This window comes from Scylla paramamosain, unplaced genomic scaffold (assembly GCF_035594125.1).
Source record: "Scylla paramamosain isolate STU-SP2022 unplaced genomic scaffold, ASM3559412v1 Contig6, whole genome shotgun sequence".
NCBI classification, from domain to species: domain Eukaryota; kingdom Metazoa; phylum Arthropoda; class Malacostraca; order Decapoda; family Portunidae; genus Scylla; species Scylla paramamosain.
Genome location: NW_026973671.1, coordinates 407501 through 420104, shown reverse-complemented (window position 1 = coordinate 420104; position 12604 = coordinate 407501). Strand labels below are relative to the sequence as shown.

Genomic DNA, 12604 nt, shown 5'->3' with positions numbered 1-12604 from the left:
CTAGAGTGTGTTATGTAAGTGTGTGTGTGTGGGGGGGGCAGTCAGTGTTAGGGTGTTGAGCAGTGTGGGTGTGGAGGTGGTGGTGTGTTGGGTGTTGGTGCCTTAGAGTGTGTTGCATAAAGGTTGGGGGTTAAGCTTGGTCTTTGTAGGTGATGTTATGGTAATTGTGGGTCTGTTTGATGATCTTATTTATCAAGGTATATTTTTTTATTCATTGATATTCTGTCTATTTCTTTATTTTTTTATTTAGTTTTATTTATTTATTTATTTATTCTTTTTTTCATTTTCACAACTTTAAGGAAGAATTGAATGTTTTCTTGGTTTTTCTCAACAAACAACGAGTCAGAATGAAAATAGCATTGCATCACGATATATCCTGTTCATTATTACTTTTCAAACCATATCTTTGCATCAGCCTAAATGTTTCTGGTTTTCTTTCCTCTTGTGCATCTGTTTCCTTCTTTCCCTCTCCTCTCAGCTAACAGAGGTCGTCTTGCATAGGCTGGGTCAGGTTCCTTGGGTGTGTGGGTTGTAACTCTGTCTCCTCACAGAAAGAAGAGGCACAGTGGTCAAGACAGGGACTGGGAAGGCAGACAGAAGAGGAGGATGGACTGGATGAGTAACAGCAGTACTAGTAGAAGTAGTAGTAGTGATAGTTTGATCATAGTAGAGATAGCAGTAAAATATCTAGTTGTATTATTAGAAGTAGTAGCAATAGTAGAAGTAATACCAGTAGTAGAAGTAGCTTGGTCAAAGTAGTAATGGTAATAGTAGTGATAGCAGGATGTTATTTAACTGTATAAAAGAAAGATTAAATCCATATATAAAACTTATTGGCAGGACCAGTAGCAGCAGCAGTAGTAGTATTAGGAACACCGTGGTCATAATAACAGAAGTAGAACCATAACAATTCACTATATAAAACAAAAAGCACCAAACTAATATAGCATCAACAACAACAGCAACAGTAGCAGTAGTAGTAGTAGTAATAGTAGCAGCAGTAGTAGTAGTAGTAACAACACTAACTCCAACACTTTACCAACAGGACGACCAGTACTATGGGTCTGGCTGTGGCATCCTACCCACCCCCCGGATGCCCCCATGCTAACTGCCCTGGCGCGACCCTAACATTGGCCCTGCACACTCCTGGGGTGTGGTGGGGGGCTTTGTACCAGGGCGGCCGGGGCGGGGGCGGGGTAGAGCAACAGGACTGGGGTACAAGATGAAGAAAACGTTGCCGGCTAAGAAGAAAATAGGAGCTAAGGAGGTTAAGACAAGTGGTGGTGGTGGTGGTGGTGATGGTGGTGTGAAACCGAGGATAAGACTGTATCATCAGTCTGATGATATTTTGAATATCAATTATTTAACTTCTGCAACACCTGAGGACAAGACAGGAGCCAGGTAGGATGGTCATAGGATGCCAGATAGATGTGGTGAAGGATGTTTTGTCTGGGAAGGATAATGAGGAAATGAAATTGAGGACAAGACAGGAGCCAGGCAGGAGGGTCATAGGATGCCAGTTGGATGTGGTGAAGGATGTTTTGTCTGGGAAGGATAATGAGGAAGTGAAATTGAGTTGCTAATCTGTAGATAAAATGATAAAAGATGAATAAGTGAAATGGAAAAAAAAAAAAATGTGGTGTTTTGGAATATATAGAACAGTGGGGTTAGTGTGTGTGTGTGTGTGTGCTGGGGAGATGTATCTTTGTTAATTAGAAAGAATATAAGAGATGAATATAATGGTGGGATATATAGCAATTTTTTTTAGTTCAGAAGAAATAAGTTTGGTTTGAGTTTATATATGAATGGAAAAAAGGCTAGAAGAGAGAGAGAGAGAGATTTATAATGAACTGGAATGTAAAGCAGTACAAAGCTGTAAAAGAAAGGGATTGTTGTTTAGTTTAGATTAATTTGTGTAAAGTAGAGAAAAAAAATAATGTGTTTTGAGTTGATGTATCAGTGTAACCTAGAAAATGGAGGAGAAATTATTGTTTCTTTAAATTTTATGTCGTAAACTAGAAAATAATAAAGTTTTTTTTTTTTTTTTTTTCATTCTATAGATCACTATAAATGTGAAAAATTATAGTGGTGTTTTTTTATATTACATAATTATATATATATATATATATATATATATATATATATATATATATATATATATATATATATATATATATATATATATATATATATATATATATATATATATATATATATATATATATATTTTTTTTTATTCCATTGTAAACAAAAAAAAATATAGAAGTAATGTGTTAGATTTTTTGCTTTGGTACATTAATTTCACAGTTAATCAGTTTATACTTCCTGTTGTCATCCTTGTCCTGTTCAGGGTGTGAGTGGGCCAAAACCTGCCACAACTCTTCTGCTTGTATGGCAAAAGAAAATAGCAGTTTTTACTCTTGATTTCCACCCCAAGATATTAGTCACTGTATTTGCTGAGAATATTCACCCCAAAAGTTAAAAATATTAGTCGCTGTATTTGTTGAGGTGTGTGTGTGTGTGTGTGTGTGTGTGTGTGTGTGTGTGTGTGTGTGTGTGTGTGTGTGTGTGTGTGTGTGTGTGTGTGTGTGCGTGCGCGCGCGCACACACACACACACACACACACACACACACACACACACACACACACACACACACACACACACACACACCTGTCACTTGTCACCTGTGTGTGTCTAATGCACCTGTGTGTTTTGTTCCAGCTCCTCCCAGAATGAGCCCACACCTGCACCTGAGGACACACCCACACCTGCACCCAAGCCTTCACCCACCCCCAGCACCCACTCCAGCATCCAGCACAGCCCAGGGGAAGGCCCAGGGCAGGCAGCCAAGGGCCGAGGCAGGGGCAGGGGTGTGGCGTGGGGGAGGAGAGTGTGAAGTGTGTGGGTTAGGTTTGTATGTGGTACTTTGTCTGGGCTGCTCCATATGTGGGAGAGCTCGGTTGGTGTAGAGATGGATAGATAGATGTGTGTGTGTGTGTGTATGTGTGTGTGTGTGAGGGATTTGTACTTCATTCAAGCATCTTTTATTTTTACTACTGCTACTATCTTGTTCACTACTGGAAGATTAGTACTAAGATGTGATTCTTGTTATTTTTAAGGGTATTATTCCAATGTTTTTTGTATGATTGCATCTCATTCCTGTTGTACTTAGAGAGAGAGAGAGAGAGAGAGAGAGAGAGAGAGAGAGAGAGAGAGAGAGAGAGAGAGAGAGAGAGAGAGAGAGAGAGAGAGAGAGAGAGAGAGAACAGGCCCCATTGCACAAACTAATGATAAAAAAAACTCACAACCATTCCAAAAAGTATAAATATGTTAGTTTTGTCAGTAGATTTTGCAAGAAAGGAAATTTGAAATACAGGAGTGTGTGGGAGAGGCAAAGGATATGTAGGACGGCAGATTAGTGTGTGAAGGATGTGTAGGAGAGGCTGAGGATATCCTGTACACTGTGTCAGGTTGGTTAAGGGTGATTTGGAAGGAAGCTAGTGTGTGAAGGATGCATTAGGTAGGATGTGTAGTAGTGGGTACAATGTGTTAAGAATGATATGTATGTTACAGGAGATAAGGATGTGTATTTTCACCACAAGTATGTGTAGAGATTGGTGTTAACACAGTAGGAAGGTTTGATTAAGCTGGACCATCATTCCTTGTGTTGTCTTAATAAATGTATGCAAACTGACTGTAAACTCTCTCTCCTTCTAGTGTATTTATCAGCTTTTGGAGTCAAGATGTCACTTTATTTATTTATTTATTTTTTATTGTTATTTTGTTTGTCTTTTTTTTTTTTCTTTGTGTTGGACAGTTTACGAGTCAGTTCCAGTTTTTGTGACGGTGGATGTGGTTTCTTTCTGTGATGCTTGTCCTTGCCATGCCTTCCTTCCCAGTGACTACCATGTGTAGGCCTGATGGCTCCTTGCAGCTTCCCTTTTGTACATCCTTATGTTACTCCACACTCAGTTTCTCCATGTGTTGACTGTTTTTCTTTTTTTGTGTCTTCCTCCACTTATAAATAACACTCAAACTCACACACACACACTTCAGGTATTCTCAGATATTCAGCATTCATTCTTATCTTGCCTTCCTTCACCTACTCACAGCATCTCCAGGTCTTCACACTCAGCATTCCCCCTCATCTTTCACTCCACACAGTATCCTTTACTCCACACAGCCTGCCCCCTCATCCTTCAGTCAGCCTCTTCCCTCATCTTTCACTCAGCTTCCCTCCTCATCTCTCAGTCCACACAGCCTGCCCCCTCATCCTTCACTCCACACAGCCTGCCTCCTTATCCCTCAGTCAGCCTCTTCCCTCATCTTTCACTCAGCTTCCCTCCTCATCTCTCACTGCACACAGCCTGCCCCCTCATCCTTCACTCCTCCACACAGCATCCCTCATCTCTAACACCATCCAAGCCTTACACATCCACACCTACATCTACATCTCACACCTGCAGCATCCCTGGAATCACATCAGTGCCCCCAGGTGACAGGTGAGCTCTAATTCTATCCTCCATTCTGTTTTTCGTCACCACCACCATCACCACCACCACCAATATTTAGGACCTAAATATGCTAATTATACTGTTTGTCCGGCGTATTTTTAATTGTGGAGTAGGGAAGTGGAAGAATAATTGATTTAATATTAAGAGCTAAAGTAAGAATGTAAGAAAAATAAGGGCTAGTGCAAGAAACTAATAGGCCTATGTGCGGTGGTCCATATTTCAAACATGCCTGCGTATTTCCACCTATCATCCCTGTCCATAAATTCGTATAATCTCTTAAAACTACCTAATGACTCAGCGCTAACAACCTGGTTCGTTTGTCTCCACCGTGTGGATTAATATATTCCTTAACTATCTCGTTGTATTAAACTGCTTGTAATGGTTGACGTATTCTGGTCTGTATCCTTCATTTGTATCTTGTTTGTATTTTTGTATTCTTAAGCACTTCATCTCAAAATAATGGCAAAGATAGTTAGTCTTTGCCATGCGGATAAAATATTTCCTCAAACTACCTCGTTAAATTAATCTGCTTGTAATTGTTGATGTATTCTGGTTTGTGTTCTCCATTTGTATCTTGTTCGTATTGTTAAGCTCTTTGTTCTTTCACCAGGACTGTTAACAGATGCCACAGGTGATTGGTCAGGTTCTCATGGGTGTTCTCATTAATGACGCAGGATCCTCACCAAACCATCACTGAGTCATGATAGTGCCATTATCACTTCGTTGACTTTCACTACAGGCTGTAAAACTATCACCCAAGGAAACACACTTGTAAATCCCTAACAGTTTGTACTATACCCTGCTAAAACATTCGTAAAACCACGATAACTTCCAGTAAATCAAAGGAAATTGCCACTAAACCATGAAAATACCCTTGCAAAACTCGTCACCTCACTAATCATAATTTCAATCACTAAAGTCACGAAAACATCCTTGGAAAACCAAATAACTTTAGCTCGGGTTTGTTAAAAGTAGTGGAGGTATTTTCTTTTCTTCCCTTTTGTTGCCTCAGCCCGGTGTCCCTCTGATATGAAAAAAAAAAAAAAAAAACAAGACATTGAAGCGTTCGAGATAGCGAAAAAGTTACGAAGCTTCAGCAGACGTGAACTAACGCCTGACTCTAGCCGCGTCGCTCTCTCTACCTCCGTCCGCCGCCCAGGTAAGGTCAGTGTTGTTTTGTGATTATTCTGTTTGCTAGTGGATAATGGTGTGTTCTTGGTGGCGGTGGTTGTGTTGTGGTGGGCTTGATGTATCTGCAAAAGCTGGGTGAGGGCGAGGAAAGGTGAAAATGAAAGTATAATGAATCCAGCTTTATTGGTGCTCCGTGTTTGATGTTCCTGTCCCTCATTTGTCGCGTTGACAGTCGACAGGTGCGTGACAATCTCCTAGCGTCATACTGTAACGCTCTGCTGATTCAGGACATGTCAGGTCTCTCCGGGGTTGAAGTGGCAGCAGCAGGAACATGAACACCCAACACTGAGTACAAAGTTATCCTGTTCAGTGTAATTACCTTCAGATCATTCTTTCCCTCTCCCTCCTTGCCCTGCTCTTCAGTGACATGACACTCCCACGACACACGGAGCCACTACCAGGTGACCTGTAATCTTTTAACGAGGTGTAATATTTTAATGGTGTAATCTTTTAACTTGTAACGGCTCGTTTATTGTAATGAGCATTTGGAGTTATAGAAAGCTCAATATTGAGGTGTTTGTATTGGTCCTTGTGTAACTGATTGGTATTCAGGCGTCTTGCATTTTCGTCATTTTGGATTTAGGTTAGCGTAAATATTTTTGTACAAATGTGTCGAGTGACGACCTAGTTTGTTTGCGTCGCTTAATTGAAGTCTCTACTGTCTGTACTCATTGATTTATTTACTAATTGATTGTGCTAAGAGTATTTACTGTTAGGTCATCCCAGCCACGTGCCGCCGCCTCGCTCCGCTGCTTCACAAGGCGCTCCACGCGTGCCACAGCCAGCCGGCGCTCCCTATTGGCGGCCTGAAGACCCACGCACCCCAGCAACAAGGTGAAGGCTGTGCTCTGGCAGGTCGCTCCAGCTTGCCATCATAGGTGCTAGCCTGCCCTGAGCACCCTCCTCTCTGCCTGTGACGCGCCGGGGGTGTCTGGCTGGGTGAGTGGCTCAATTCAAATATTGTTTCAATTGAACGTTGTTCTCGGTTAAGAACCTTTTTAAATCGTTTAATTCTGATTTTTGGTTATCAAATAGTAAAAATCCGTCTTTTTAAATTCGTTTGTTTCCAGTTCAAATCCACCTCGTCTGTCCTGCACAGATGAGTGGTGACGCTGCAGTGACCTCGCAGACTGGCGGCGGCACTCCCCTGCAATACGTCCCCTGCATTGCTGTAACAAAGCAGCCGTGTGAGCGACTCGTGGGCTGGCGCGCCGCCGGTTAATGATGTACGAGAGGCTCCCAAATATATATTATTTTTAGTTATATATATATTAATATATATTAATTTTTTTTTTTAAATAAAAAAAAATAGTTTTTAATATAAAAAAAATATGTATAGTTTTTATTTAATAAAAACTAAGTTTGCTCATATCTGAAAATGGTCGTGGTGTTCCTCCGGAGAGTCTTCGAGGTATTTTGTAAGCGAAACGAGTAACTGCACGTTTTGAGTAAAAATGGTTTTGTTGAAAAGTTTAAGCTTCCACACTGGCACTCGCCAACCTCTCTATCCACTCCCCACAGCTGGCATCGTATTCTCACATCCAGGAAAGGGAAACGAACACTATTATTGTATTTTGTATATATGCATAACGAACATTATTGCATTTTATATATATATGCATAAAGATAATTATTGCATAATATATCTATAATTTAACACAATTATAGCCTCCTATCTACATAATGTACAGGCCCCCTATGCAGGGTGAGAGGAACTAAGGGGGGCGGGGATGGACGCGAAAACCAAGATGCCTTGATGTTGATGGGTTTATCGCAGGCGATGAGGTGAAGCAGAGGCAGCAGCAGGGCGGAGGCGAGGCCAGCTCCGGCAACACCGCCCTTGAGATCCCACGGGGTGTTGGCTGCAAAAGAAAAAACCTAAGAAACCTCTGCAAAGGGATTGGGGATGCAAAGGGATTGGGGATATGTTCTGCAAAGGAACATTTGAGATGCCTAAAGGAAACCTCTGCAAAGGGATTGGGGATATGTTCTGCAAAAGAACATTTGAGATACCAAAAGGAAACAAACGCTGAGCAAACAGCCTAAACCTCTGAACTAAATACCCAAACACCACCCATATCCCCTGCCACCACCCTCCTACTTTCCCTCCCTTTCATTTCCTTTTTCCTTTTTCTCCTTCCCTTCCATTTTCTTGCCCTTCCTCCCCCCAACTGCCATACTCACCTCCCCTCCCCTCCCCTTTCCAGTGCTCCCATCTACCCTTACACCTTGTACTCTCCTCTCCCTTCCCATCCCCAAGACTCGCTCTTATACTCCTCCAGCAGTGTCTCCTCCTCCAGGCTCCCGCAGGTCCTGTAGGGCAGCTTCTTGGGGCGGTCCGGGTCAGGACACGCCCCTGATGATGATGGTGGGGGGGTCCCGATTGCGGCCAGCCAGCACGCGGGATAAGTCCAGCTCAAGACGACCTGCGCTGGGGCCTGCGTCAGGAGACGAGAAGGGTGAGGGGAAGGCGTGTGTGAGGGTGTATGGGAAAGGAAGGTGTGTGTGAGGGGGTATGGGAGGAAGGAAAATGAGTAAACTAAATGAAAGGAAACTTTATTAGTGTGATGCAATTATGAAGTAAAAGGAGGAGAGAAGTTGATGAGATGAGAGGAAGAGATGGAATGAGGGGAGACTGAGAATAGCGACACAAATGAGGACTCAGCGTGACCGATGAGATGAAACAAGGAGAGGGACAAAAGAGGAAGAAAGACTTATATATGACTGATAAGGAGAGGTATGAAAGAGAGAAAAAAATAGACGAAAGGAGGTGATTGGATGAGAAATGAGAGAAAGGAAACGATAGACGAAGGGAGATAGAAATGAGAAACATGAAAAAGGAAAAGAAAAAAATAGGCTAAAAGGCTGAAATGAGAAACAAATGAACGAGGGAAAAGTAAAATATAAAAGAATGAATTATCGGAATATATAAAAAAAGGAATATTGAAAGAAGATAATCAAAGAAAACTGACCAATAAACGAACTGAAGGACTGACTAAAGAAAACAAAAATCTCTTATTCCCTCCCTCCACTACCCCACCCACTCACTCACTCACCCATGAAGTGCACCACGAAGGTCACGCACTGCTGGTCACTGGACAAGGTCACCGTCTGGAGATCAGCTGCTAGGAACCACTTGGACGCCCCTAACACCTCGCGCATGTCCATCATGAAGGTAGGCCTGGAGGAGGAGGAGGAGGAAAAGGTAAATGAAAGGGAATAAGGTGGAAGAGGAAGAAGGTGAAGAAAGGAGGGAGAAAAATATGGGAGATGAGAAAAGGTGACATTTTTTATCTATCTATCCATCTATTTATCTATACATCTATCTATCTATCTGTGTCTCCCACCTTATCTAGCTTATCTATCTATACATCTATCTATCTATCTATCTGTCTACCACCTTACCTAGCTAACATCAGTATTGCTGTAACTCTCTCTCTCTCTCTCTCTCTCTCTCTCTCTCTCTCTCTCTCTCTCTCTCTCTCTCTCTCTCTCTCTCTCTTTTAATCCTTCTTTCTCTCTTTTCCTTTCACTCTTTTCCTCCTTTCCTTCCTTCTCTCTATGAAGTATGGATTCCACGTGTAACCCGCCGTACACACCTGGACTGGAAGAATTTCACATCTGCGTCCACACCTACAGGGTTTACGTACACGGACCAATTGTGCTGCCGCGTCTGGACACGTGCACAGACTCAATGCGTACATGATTGTTTCGTCAAAACCACTGGGTAGAGAAGGTCGAACGTTGCATTCAACTTATTTTACTAAGTCGATCCAACCTGAGAACAATTACCTAACTAACACAACATCACAGAGCATAACACCACAAATTCAAAGTATCCAAACTCATACAATGCTAAATGTTCAGCCATCAAACTAGAAAGTTCACAAAAATTATCTAACCTAACAAATATTCACTTACAATATTGACCAAGCAGCGGTAAATAGCCCACAGTCCTGGGCACATCACACAGGCATGGTACACAGCTTCCCCGCAAGCTCAGCGCCTGGCACAACGTGTTAACACACACACACACACACACACACACACGCAGCAGACCACCCACAGCTGCGAACAACAATCAAACAAATTTTCACGGAACGGCTGGAGCAATACCAAACACGTATCCGCATCTGCCGTATGGAACAAAACAATACAACCTACAAATCACGTGTCTGTATTGCACCTGTACACAAAGCTCCACTTTACATGACATACCAAGGAACAGCAGGGAACCAGCATGGGCCATGTCACACGGCCGCCACACCACACTCACCCTGGCGGAAGCAGCCACTACAGACAACTGACCTGCGTGGCGGCTGCTGGGTGCTGGCTGCTGGCGCCGGGGTGAAGTAAGAAACAAACAGAACGCGACATGCGCACTGCAAACAGTAATATCAACAAAAAGTAATCAAAAGTAAGTAACAATAATACACAAACTAAATTTCGTGATATTTTTACGAAACAGTGATCAAACACGTACACGCACATACGTACACATAAACGTACGTATTTTGTTTCATTGAATAAGAAAATAAAATAAATAGCTGGATAAATGGATAATATGAAGGATAACAAACACTGAATGAAAGTACAAGGAAATAAGAAAAAAAAAATGCGAGGATAAGAAAGTGGAAACATGAACGTAAATTTGAGGTGATAGAGAGGGAAGTGAATTGTGAAAGGCGACATGAATAAGGTGACGAAGTTCAATAAAGGAGGTAACAAGAGAGGTAACAGAAAATTAAAGAAAAGATAAATAACAAAAAAAGAAGAGAAAAAAATGGTTAAAATAGAAACAAAACATAACAAAAATATAATCGAAAAATAACAAAGACATCCCCCTTAATAAAAGAAAGAAAGAAAGAGAGTAAAAAAAAGTTATCAAAGCACAGAAAAAAAAGAAAAAAAAAGAAAAACTCGTGAAAACAAGCAAGGCGTTCCACTCACCACTTTTCTGTTGTTCCTGCCGGGGTGTTTCAAGTTCACCTCCATGAAAGTCTCCCCAACTGACGCTGTGTGTGTGTGTGTGTGTGTGTGTGTGTGTGTGTGGAAGGTGAAGGGATGCGTTGTTATTATTGCTATTGTTCTTTATATCGTTGTTGCTGTTGTTGCTTCTTCTGCTGCTGCTACTAATACAATAATAATAATAATAATAATAATAATAATAATAATAATAATAATAATTCTCTCTCTCTCTCTCTCTCGTTTTATCTCCTCTTTTCGTCTTCCTTCTTCTCTTTCTACTACTAGCACTACTACTACTACTACTACTACTACTACTACTACTACTACCACCACCACTACACAAATACAATTGTAAGTATTGCTTAATACCACCACTATCACCACCACTACTACCACTACTAATACTGCTGCTGCTGCTGCTGCTGCTGCTGCTGGCACCTCTCTGCTAATAGTGCTAATACCACAACCACTTCCCCTCTCTCCTATTGCCACAGATTTCAGAGCGCTAGGCAGGCATTCCGACTCTCTCTCTCTCTCTCTCTCTCTCTCTCTCTCTGTGTGTGTATTTAGTATTCGCATTTTCTTCTATATTGTTTTAAGTCTTCCTTCTTGTTATTCTTATTCTCCTCCTCCTTTTCCTTCTCTTATTTGATTACACACTTTTCTATTTCTTTCGTAATTTTCCTTCTCCTCCTCCTCCTTCTCTTCCCCATTCCCTTCCTCTTCCTGTTCCTCCTCTTCTTCTTCCCTTCTCTTGTTCCATCTCTTCTCCCTTTCCTCCATAGTTAATTCTTTTCGATGCTTTTTCTTATCTTTCTTCCTTCCCTCCTTCCTTATTTCCTTCCTTCCTTCCTTCCTTCTTTTATTACTTCCTTTCTTTCTTTCTTTCTTTCTTTCTTCCTTTCTCTCCGGCGAAATTTAACCTCATTGTTGCAGCGCTAAAGTCAGTACTCTCTCTCTCTCTCTCTCTCTCTCTCTCTCTCTCTCTCTCTCTCTCTCTCTCTCTCTGCGCTTCATCTCCATAGAAATCACCGTTAAGTGCGAACATAAAGATTTGGGGAATTAAAACACAATTAAGTAAGACTCGGGAATCTTCTTATCTTAACTTTTCACTTAATCCCCAAATGAGAGAGAGAGAGAGAGAGAGAGAGAGAGAGAGAGAGAGAGAGAGAGAGAGAGAGAGAGAGAGAGAGAGAGAGAGAGAGAGAGATTAGCAAACGAATTAACTTATATACAAACAGACAGACAGACAGACAGGCAGACAAACAGAAAGACAAAGGACAGGTGATGAACAGGAAGGAAAGAAAAATAGAAAGGAAGAAACAATTAAGAGAACAAGAAGAGAAGACATATAAAAAAACAAAAAAAAAAAAAAACAGACAAGCAAAGGAAAAACCTGAGAGACATGTACACACCGAATGACAGACAGACAACCAGACACACAGACAGATTAAGACTTGCTGCATAAATGAATAACACACGACAAAATAAACCAAATAAAGAAGGTAAACTATCGCACTTCAGGATGGAAATTAAAGAAAAGCTCTCTCTCTCTCTCTCTCTCTCTCTCTCTCTCTCTCTCTCTCTCTCTCTCTCTCTCTCTCTCTCTCTCTCTCTCTCTCTCTCTCTCTCTCTCTCTTTTGTACACCAATCAATACATAGTTAAAGAGAATGTTACAAAATATTTTTACATATAATGTATCACTTTACAGGCTAAAGGGAACATTTTTAGTGTTTCCTATCTAAAAGCCTAACTCTAAATTTTACTAACAATTGTTACTCTGGTGCTTATGGCAACCAGACGTTCACACATTCCTTGAATTGCTGCAGATTCATTTCACTGAAGTCTATCTGTGCAGCAATTAATGTGTTCCATAGTTTACCATAATGATGGACGTACTGGCGTTGATGGTGCCAAGTACGGCAGCG

General features: G+C 41.4%; 3 long non-coding RNA genes across 6 annotated transcripts; 2 read left to right on the top strand and 1 right to left on the bottom strand.

The window, feature by feature from the left end:
* The first annotated feature begins 1261 nt into the window (after positions 1 to 1261).
* Positions 1262 to 3696, top strand: LOC135096707 (uncharacterized). Its single transcript, XR_010264951.1, has 2 exons — positions 1262 to 1401; positions 2724 to 3696. It is a non-coding gene; the product is annotated as an uncharacterized LOC135096707 (long non-coding RNA).
* A 1856-nt stretch (positions 3697 to 5552) lies between these two features.
* LOC135096714 (uncharacterized) lies at positions 5553 to 6966 on the top strand. Of its 3 annotated transcripts, none has more exons than XR_010264961.1 (3): positions 5553 to 5680; positions 6424 to 6646; positions 6807 to 6966. It is a non-coding gene; the product is annotated as an uncharacterized LOC135096714 (long non-coding RNA). The 3 variants fall into 3 exon arrangements; XR_010264962.1 differs by having other exon boundaries at positions 5651 to 5675; XR_010264963.1 differs by lacking the exon at positions 5553 to 5680 and adding an exon at positions 6084 to 6108.
* A 303-nt stretch (positions 6967 to 7269) lies between these two features.
* On the bottom strand, positions 7270 to 10773 carry LOC135096715 (uncharacterized). 2 transcript variants are annotated; one of them, XR_010264965.1, is made up of 4 exons: positions 9926 to 10773; positions 8764 to 8888; positions 7982 to 8145; positions 7270 to 7569 (listed from the first exon to the last, which is right to left on the bottom strand). It is a non-coding gene; the product is annotated as an uncharacterized LOC135096715 (long non-coding RNA). The 2 variants fall into 2 exon arrangements; XR_010264964.1 differs by having other exon boundaries at positions 7270 to 8145; positions 9926 to 10756.
* Positions 10774 to 12604: the final 1831 nt, after the last annotated feature.